This window comes from Buteo buteo, chromosome 25 (assembly GCF_964188355.1).
Source record: "Buteo buteo chromosome 25, bButBut1.hap1.1, whole genome shotgun sequence".
NCBI classification, from domain to species: Eukaryota; Metazoa; Chordata; class Aves; order Accipitriformes; family Accipitridae; genus Buteo; species Buteo buteo.
Window position 1 is genome coordinate 17,327,516 of NC_134195.1, and position 9,730 is coordinate 17,337,245.

General features: G+C 39.2%; 1 long non-coding RNA gene across 1 annotated transcript; it reads right to left on the bottom strand.

Annotated features, from left to right (window-relative positions):
• Window positions 1-2,735: 2,735 nt before the first annotated feature.
• LOC142044677 (uncharacterized) lies at window positions 2,736-8,692 on the bottom strand. The gene is made up of 3 exons (XR_012654392.1): window positions 7,337-8,692; window positions 6,201-6,445; window positions 2,736-2,989 (listed from the first exon to the last, which is right to left on the bottom strand). It is a non-coding gene; the product is annotated as an uncharacterized LOC142044677 (long non-coding RNA).
• Window positions 8,693-9,730: the final 1,038 nt, after the last annotated feature.

A 9,730-nucleotide genomic window follows, 5' to 3' on the forward strand; every position in this document is an offset into this window, starting at 1 on the left:
ATTTCCAAGCAGCTCTAATAGTTACATCACACCAGAAATCAACAATGTGAGCTTTTCTTCAGATCACACAGAATCATGCTGCATCAACATTTTTGTGGAAAATCTCAAAGGAAAATCCTAGTCCTTTCAATAAAATCCAAGAGATTTTCTCCCTGCATATTTAAAAAGGAAATACATAGGATGTTTGCAAAATAATATTACAACTAAAGAGTATTTCAATAACTGTATACTTTACTTTTTACTTATTTACTCCAGAAGATTTCTATGATATTAATCTTCACTTTCCAAGAGCGTAGGTGTGCATTGGTAGTTGTGTTTCATCCTAGAAGTCACTCTTTTCCAGTGATGGGGAGCGGGTAGGTTCATGTGTGTATGTGTATGTGGGTGTGAACCATAGAGTCATCCACTGCCCAGTCACACTAGTTGAAGTCATTTGTAGTAGGTGGCAAGACAGCTAAAACTTAGGTGTTGCCATGGCCATAAGCAACACACATGTATTGCTCTAGTCCCTCCTGCATTATGCAAGGAGGGTTTGATCATACTGATGTCTCTAGAATTACTCTCATACAAAGCCAGCAAAAGTCTGGCGGCATTGGAAAGGTTGGGAGAAACAGCTGAGGTGGGGAGGGGGCTCGTTGTCACCAGCTTTTGTAGTCTGCAAAAATTGTTTGGCTGATATTTACATTTTTTGTGAGAGACACTTAAAACTGTCCCTACTAGGTGGGTGTAACGCTAGTGATGTGTATAAGGATCGATGACTAACACTAGGAGGATGCAGTAATCCTTAATTTTCAGCAAGTCCTTGAAGTGAAGAAGAGCTAACCAGATTATAAAATCTTGTCCCTTCTAAGAATCCAAATGTAAGTACTTTTTAAAGATTTCATTATGCATTGCTTTCTGTAATTGCATATCTAGCACTTAATTGTCTAATAAATAAGGAAAAAATATATTAAAAACATGATTGAAAGATAGCCATTAATGTTAGAGGTAAAGTGATCAGCAGATCTCAGATAGTAGGAGGCAAACCAAAATCACACTGGCAATAACTTTTACAACCTCAAGCAAAAACCTATCCAAAAAACTTGTAGGGACCGATAGCAACTACTCAGCCTTTTGGAGCTAAATTTGAGAAGTGCTGTTAAGCAACTGGTTTCCCTTCTAGACATCTAAGGCTGATATTTAGGCAAAGCTAGCAGTTAAAAACTTCAGGCTCAGCTGCTGTCTAAATCGCCTTGACACATATGGCTACATCCTTACTAATAACTTTGAATGTGCCAGGGAAAGTTCCCAGGCACTGGAACTCAAATCTTCTGTTCTTTTACACGGTCAGAGTGGTCTTTGGCTTGTTTTGGTCTGGATCCACCATTGCCATCCCAAACATTTCCCTAGCTTAGTTCAGGACTTTGCACAAACCAGAGACTGTCTCCACATGACAGCATTGGTGTGGATACCCTCCCTGGAGGCTAAAAGACCTTAATGGTATGGATTTGGGTATGGCTGCAGTGTCAAAGGATGGTTCAGGGAATGTTTAACTTCCTTTTATAGACATGGGCTAGGTATATGAGAGGGAAAGTCCAACGGAAATATCCCATCAGTTTCTGCTTTGAGGCATGCATAAATTTGCACCCAGTTCCTGGCCGTGATCAGAAACTGGTGGATTGACCTGGTGAAGAGAAGCATTCCCCAATCCTAGATCGAATATTTTCCCAGGAAGGGAAGAGACTTGAGTATTTGTGCCCTGTAATGCACATAGCTTGTTCCAAAGGTTCCGGCCATCTCAAAGAACTGATTTTTAGTTGAAGGGACATCGGGCCTCAGACTAGCTGGCTTATTATCACAGCACAAAGCATGGAAGTGAAAAATAAGACCTGAATGTATGTATTCAATTAAATTTCACTTCCAAACTCAAAATTGATATTAAAACCTTTTGATACTTGAAAATAATTTTTGCCCTGTTATTATCTTGGTATGTATAGTCAAAGTGAAGGAAAGACGTCTTTCAGACAGCTCAGAGGATCCAGGCACACAGAGCATTTATTTTCTTTTAAAAAAGTGGTCTTTCGCCTGCATTTTCGTTTCTGAGACCACATTTAGTTACAAAAATAAATTGTCTTCCTTTCAAAAATGTTGAGTGCTCTTGAATCCTACTGCAGTCATGTTCCCACATATTAAAAATGCTAGGCTGGAAGAATTTCTAAGCACTGTTTAGTAGACAAAAGCCTAAAGGTTTTGTTTACAGACTCTTTCACAGAAGAATAATCAAACTCTGTAGAGAGCTGCTACTCCACTTACTTGCTAGCCTTATTTTGACAGCCTTTGCTAGTCTGCCCTACTTTGAAAAGGGTGGGTTGATGTGGAAGCCAAAAAAGTGAAATCATATTTACTGTCAAAAAAATACGTGTGTTTTAAGCTTTCATCTGCCACTAGCAAGTAATCAAAGATGGCAGTGGTAGCAGCCCTTGTAGTTAACCCAGTGCATGTTCATTAAACGGCAGGGGGTACCCAGAGTGTTTATTTCAGTAAAAACAATTAAGCATATATATATATATTTTTTCAGTGTTAATGATTCCCTGTTGACAGAGCTGAAAAGGGAGTGCTTCTTGAGTTTCCAAGAGTGATTATTAAAGAGAAATGACTGTCAGTCTTCTAATTTGGGTGAATGCCAAGCAGACCAAAGGTGACAAAATAGGGGGAAAAAGAAAAGAAAGAGTATTCAAGGCTCATTATCAACACGCTCTGTCTTTTTTATTTTTTTACATTGTCACAAATGAGCTTCACAGCTTTCCCTTCATTATCAAACCACTGGCCGTAATACAGTCCATTTTCCATTACATCACGATGTTGTTCCATGTATGCCTGAGATGATTTCTCCTTCCTAATTTCTTTCTTGGAATCATTCATCATTTTCTTTATAAAATATTACCTCTCGTACTGCTGTTTCTCAAGCTTGTCCCCCATCTGTGGAGGATTTTGCTTGCACTCCAGCGAGCTGTTTCAGAAAAAAAAAAGGGGAATTTTCAGGCTCTCCAAGGCTGTAGAGAAAAAAAAACCTGTCATGGTGCCAGCACACCATATTCTCTGGAAACTGTGGTTGTTAGGACCCAGACTAGGAACTGGGTTCACAAAAGATGAGAAGAAAGAGGCCATGCTCTTAGTGTTGTTTTATAAAGTAAAAATATGTGAATAAATAAATTCATGGCCCTACAAAGGTGTGGTGCACTTACAGGTTGGCTCATCCTGTTATTCAGAGTTAGTAAATGTTCATACGCTGAGTCTTTCATATTGCTGCAGACTAAGTTCTGCTGGCTCATCACGATTGTTATCTCTACTGGAAAGCAAGCAAACCTCTCATCTGTATGAGATTTGATGTGACATTCTGCGTTTTAGCCAATTCCAGCTGGCTGCTCCAAAAAGGCAGGCAATGTTTCATAGGTACCACAGCTATTTCTCTTTCTTCAATCCCCTGAAGCAGTAGCTGTGGGGCTGTACTTTAAGCTGTGAGGTAAGGAACGTAAATTCATATTCTGTTATATATAGATTTCTTTACCACCTCTTTTGCCAGCTTTGTAGTAATCCAACTGCAGTAGATTATGTGACTAAATGACTCCTTCTCTCTCTCTCTCTCTCATCTCTTTTGACAGTCTCCCCTCTTTGATACATCCCTGACTGCATTGTATGCATTTCTCTGGACTTCATAATATGTTTTAGAGCCTAAATTACAACCCCCAGCCATACAAACACCATTCCTTTCTTTCTTGTTCATTCATACCTTAAAAACAAGTTAAAGAAAGTTTGCATATGATCATTTTAGTCAGAAATGGGAAGACAATGCAGAATAAAAATCCTCTGCTAGCATGAATTTCAACTGCAATCTGTTTATTTCAGTAGAATTATGGCTGAGGATCAGCTTCCTGGTAGATCTTGTTCACTCAGCCTTTCAAGCAGATGTATAAGACGTATACCTTCCATGATCACCCTATCATGGAGTGACTATACTATAACCTTCAGTAGAAGCCAAAATACACTTAGAAATATACTCTCCATTGACTCCTGTCAGAAAGAAAAGGTTGTGTAAATTTGAAGACAAACGGACATAAGCAGCTATCACGTGAAGGGACAATATCAAAACAGATTGTTTCTATAGTTTGGTTACATGCAGTCATCAGATAAAAACTAGAAGATTTAGAATTTGAAATGAGTTACTAGCCTTTTTAATGGTGGATCAAAACTTCTGACTGGTGAGTAACATTGATGTGTCTATAACTTTAAAATGGTGGTTTATTTAATTTGTACAGCATAAAGTGTATTTTATGATGTAAAATGTTATAACCTCTACATTAAATTGCTTTCTTAGTTCATAGAAATTATTCCAGTTCTTGCCTTTGACACACATTTTCTCTGCTGATGGTAGTGTTGGCAAATTAGTTCAAGGAGTATGCTTTGGTCATAGCAGTGCGAGTGAGATCATGTGGAAACAGGGACTGCCCTGTCCTTCAAAACACACGGTTTCATTGTTCTAGCCAGGAATTTAGCTGTTCTCTGAGTCACCAAGAGCTCAAAAGGTTCAGTTTGACATTTTTTGGACCTGGAGGGATGTGCTCAGCTGTTATCCAGTCATTCTCCACTGAGGATCATTGGAGCATTAAATAACTCTGCCTCACTTTGTCCTCCTGAAGAGCAACCAGGCCCCTGCAAGGCTGCTGCAGCAATCGGTTCGGGCAGTACAAACAGGTAGGCCAGGTGTCTGGGATGTTTCTTCATCACCGTTTCCTGGCATTCCCCTCGTTACCTGGCGTACCTCCGCCTAAGCGAAAGCTGCGTCGCCATATGGTTTTGTTTTGCTGAAAGGAAATCCATCAGAACTACCCACCTTAAGATAATTTCCTCACCGCTAGTCATCACCTCAAGGCTGACACAACAGAGATGTAGAAAGCTGTCGCCCTGTTGGTGAAAACAGCCTCATTGTGTGCAAATCCCCAGCTGCGTTGCAATTGAGCCATAAAAAGGTGAGGGTTGTTCTGTGACTTGGCTGAGAAAAGAACCTGCTACTGCCTGGAACCACATTAATAAGGTTTTTAGTGTCCTAATACGGTTATAATTCATTCCAACCTTTTCAGTCTGGAAATTGGAATCTGGGTTTTTACAAATTATTGATTCTTTGAATGCTTGCATTGTAGAATAAAGCTCCACACACGTACACATTGGGCTAAATCCCAGTGCCACACTGGTGTACATTCATAGTAAATTTATTCATGTCAGTAATGACTTCAGAGTTTAGCAGCTTCATTACAGCTTCTGGATTCTGTAATGATATTTTGATTTTAAAAAATTATTTCTGATGTGACAAGGTCAGAAATATATGGTTAGAGTAAAAATAGCATATAACTGATTAAAATAAAATGTAAAACCTATTTTATTAAACTTTGAAATATAGAGGGTGCAATAGAAGCTAAGTTACTCCATTTTAAAACCAAAACCAAGCAAAACTGACCCTCACTTTTAATTTTTAATTTAACATTCTGCATGCAGCGAAAAACCCTAATGATACTTACTTCAAAGTGTTTCCTTGCAAAACAGTAGCTACATATTAACAGATTCCATCCCTTTATATTTTATCTGCAGTGCTGCCTTTTTAATATAGTTTACAAATGCACTAACTAAATGTAGTGTGTAATGCACTAGTAAAAAATAATTATTAACAAAGAATGGCCTTTAGCTAAAGCTGGGATTCTTTGCACTGGTGAAACAAGATATATTAAATGCTGTAAATGAGGCAGGCTTACTTTTTATTATCATTATTTACTTAGGGCTTGGAATAAAATTCTGTATACCCTGAAGACAATGGGAGGTTTGCTCTTCTTTTTGGTAATGCTGATATTGGATATTTGATTTCCAGTTTAGGATATGGGCCATTATTCGTATATAATGATTCAGCCTGTTGCTTAATGAATAAAATTTTGTCTTCTGTGCTTTACACTTTGTGAGCTGCCCTGCTCTGCTATCTAGAGCAGGTTCAGAGGACACAGCTTTGGGCTAGTCTGCATTATGCTGAAATATTAGCATACTTTGGCTGTTCATATATTCTTCCCTAGGCACCTGCTGTAGGCTGCTGTCACTGGACACAGTGAAATTTCCATCTGATCTGCTCTGCCCATTCCCATCTTTGCGCACACCCTCTGCTTTTAAACAAGAGACAGTACCTGGCAATCCACCTTAGAGCGAGCTCTGCAACGCCTCTGCAGGGGGGTAGTGCCCTTCCGGGATGCTCATTCCTTGTGCTCACGAGGGGTGGATTGTTCACCTTACACAACGGGCTTGGGCTCCAATTGTAATGTACATCTATGCTTTTGTAGGGAAGCACTCTTTATTTAGTCCGAGTTTTCCGTAGAACTTGTTCACAAGTTGTCAGACTATGCACAGTCCAAAATGGTAATAAAGGGAGTCTCTGTTACCAAGAAATGGAGAAGATTTTGAATTTTTACAGTTTTTCACATCCTCCTCAGAAAGTCATAGTTGAGAGAGAGGCATTTGCAGTGATATAACCACATTAATAAATTATTATTGTGGTAGCAATCTTTCAGAACGATAGTTCACACTGACTGTGCGATTTTTAGCATTCTGGCTCTATTCTCTATTTTTTATGGAAAGTAATGATTTCTCACATTGCACAGGCCCTGCAGTGAGGATTGACTTTAAGGAGATCATTTCTTAGCTCCCAGCTAGGCCATGAGATTTGGTTATTAGAAAGAGAGCTATCTCTAGATACTGCTCTTCTGGTCTAAGATACAACTTTGCACCAGTCCTTAAAGCACCTCAGTTGCCCTACTTCTTAGACAGTTTGATTTACTAAGTCTCACACTTTCCCAAGGATTTTTTCCCCCTTGCCTTGTTTGGGCCTTCATTCTTTTATATTGTGTCAATCATAGCACAGTGCCAAAACCTGACCTGAAGATTAAACAAACAGAGAAACTTCAAAACATGTTGAGTCTGACTGTGGAGCCTCTCCTATGCGGGGCTGTGCTGCAGCGAGGAAATTCTTCAAAGTGTGTTCTGTTTTCACTCTCCTCTAGTGCTGAGTGTTAAACATTTCTTTTTCTCTTTTCTTTTTTTTTTTTCCTTTCCCTGTGCTGTATTATTAGTACCGACTCTGTTTGATCCATGAGGAGAGCAAATTTCCTGCTTCTGCCTACAACACACTTGAGAACCTTTTTACTAGAGCCAGTAAGAATGCTCTTGCATTAAGGAAAAAACCCCAACAAACCAAAGTAAGAATGTTTTTTGTTTTTACATCGTACTTTCGTATACAAAATGCAGCAAGCCAAAGTAGGATACATACCAAGAGATACCACGGCACGCTCCTCCCACTGTGTTTCCCCAGAGGTCACAGGTCGGAGTTGAGAGCGGTGCAGAGCCAAATGCCAAAATTCTGCTGCTGCTCTGTGTGAACTGTTGTTGAAAGCTGGTCCCTCTGAAGTCAGGCCATCTATGATGATGATGTAAAGGATAGTTTGTTTTTTCTGTCTGTTAAGAAGTATTGTTGATTTCACACAAAGAAGAGGGGACGTTGGCATTGCAGATGTGCTCTTTGATTTTAGGATGTAACTCTGCAGCATTTGGCGGGCTCCTACGAAGTGTATCCATGATATTTGAATGCTCAAAGATTCTAGCCAACTTCTGTTGCACAATGGTGCCTCAGGACAGTTTCGTGATTCCTGTGTGTTCGCAGAGAGTAAAAGTCATCTTCCAGTTTGAACCACTATATTGTGGATGGAAGGTGAGGTCTATCTCTTTTCACTTTAGGTGTCTACATCTCAGCTAGTGACCATAAGCTTCCTTTAAAGTCAGTGAAAAAATAGAGGCAGTTCTGGACTGTGATGTTGATATCTACAGTAGGATGAGGTGAGTCACACTCTAGAAATGATAATATTTCTCGCTAACCATAAAGGAAATCCATACAGCAGCTCAGTCATAAATATCTGCATTTGATCAAATAAATCTCACCCGCAGTGTCCTGTTTCTATACTGCATAATGTTCACACAGAAACAATTTATAGTTGAGCAAAAGCTTTTTGTTCTTCAGGACTCATGACATCAGGAAACGAGGAGTGTAAGTCCAGGCAGAGACATACTTCTGTGGCTGTTTTGCTTCTGCCACTAAAACCTAGTCTGAGCTATCTCGACTACCTATATAGCCCTGCACTGTGCAGTGCCAGTGTCCTATGCAGAACATGCATAGAAATGATGCATCATTTCATATGTTAAGATTTTATTTTCACTTGTTAAAATTTTTGCCAAAAACATTAGTTGAACTATTTCAGTTGAATTTTCTTGGGAAGTTTCACCTAACATAACTTCTCCTTTCCCAAGAATGAAATATGATGCAATCTCTTTATTTTTTTCCATATTAGATATGTTCTTATCTCTCTTTCATTGAAACCTGTTGCACTTCTGTGCTGTGGAGAAGTGACTTAAAAATTGGTCATGGAGATGGACCTGGGATATCTCTGATCATTCCAACAAAAAAGCTGATCCAGCTTGGCTACATGAAAACTCACAGACTTTCACTGTAGAATATGCATGTTACAGAGGAGTGTAGCATAAGTACCTTCCCAGCAACTCTTTTTTTTTTTAGCTGTCAACAGCTATTACCACTACTGTGATGCTTAATGTTGAGACTAAGAGTAATAGTTGTCTCTTGTGCTTATCATACCTCTGTGCTTCCGGCAACTAAGTTGGTGGGGGAAGGTGGTAACTTGATTAAATGCAGAGGGTGAGAAACACAGATAGTTAAGAAAAAGAAACATGTGAGGCAAGAAGGAAAAAACTGAGGAGGCACCAGGAACAGAAATAAGCAGATAACAAGTGGAGATTTAACTGAAGTACAGGTAGCTGGATGTACAAACCAGGTCAAAAAGGGAAAAAAAGAGAAAGATGAACGGCAGGTTTATGTAGTAGGCTGAGGCAGGAGGCAGAAAAGAAAAGAAAGCAGCGGAGGACAGGGGCTAACGAGAAGAGAGAGAAGTATCTCAGATTTCTAGAGCCACAGAACCTGGCCATGTGTCTGGCCACCAAGCATAAGCTTGACCCCAACATTTTTCTAAGGGACTATTCAGGTCTGTAATAAGACCACATGAATAAATACCATTTATTTAAACTTGGTTATCTGAGGTTAACATTTCAATCTCAAGTTATTTGTGAATATGCACTTCACATACAAATCTATTCCCTCAGATTTCCTTTTCCTGGTGTGTTATTTGATACAGGAGAATGCAGCGACCAAAACCCTTGTCAGCGCACAGAACAAGAGCAAACGAGTTTTGTCTGTGCACATAAAAGCATAGAAGTGAGACAAATTGCCATACATTAGATAGAAAAGAGGTGTAGAAACATGCAGGTGGAAACTGAGATTACACTAAAAATGCGAACCTATAGATTATTTTATATATTAAGAAGAAATAAAGGAGGTACATTAGTTTTATTTTTCATTCTTTTTGTAAAGTTCCAATGCAGCCCTTCACAAGTCTCACTTGAATATTTAATTCAAGTGAAAGCAAATTCAACTTTGCTTCACCCAGCTATGATGTCTTTGAAAACCGTCTCAATCTTTCCATCCTAAGAGTACACTACCAACAGAGCCAAACTCTTAATAATATATTGTATGACTCCAGACAAAGCATGTATCTTTGATCCAAAAAAATGTATAATGGCACTGGGTGAGCTTTTTACTCAG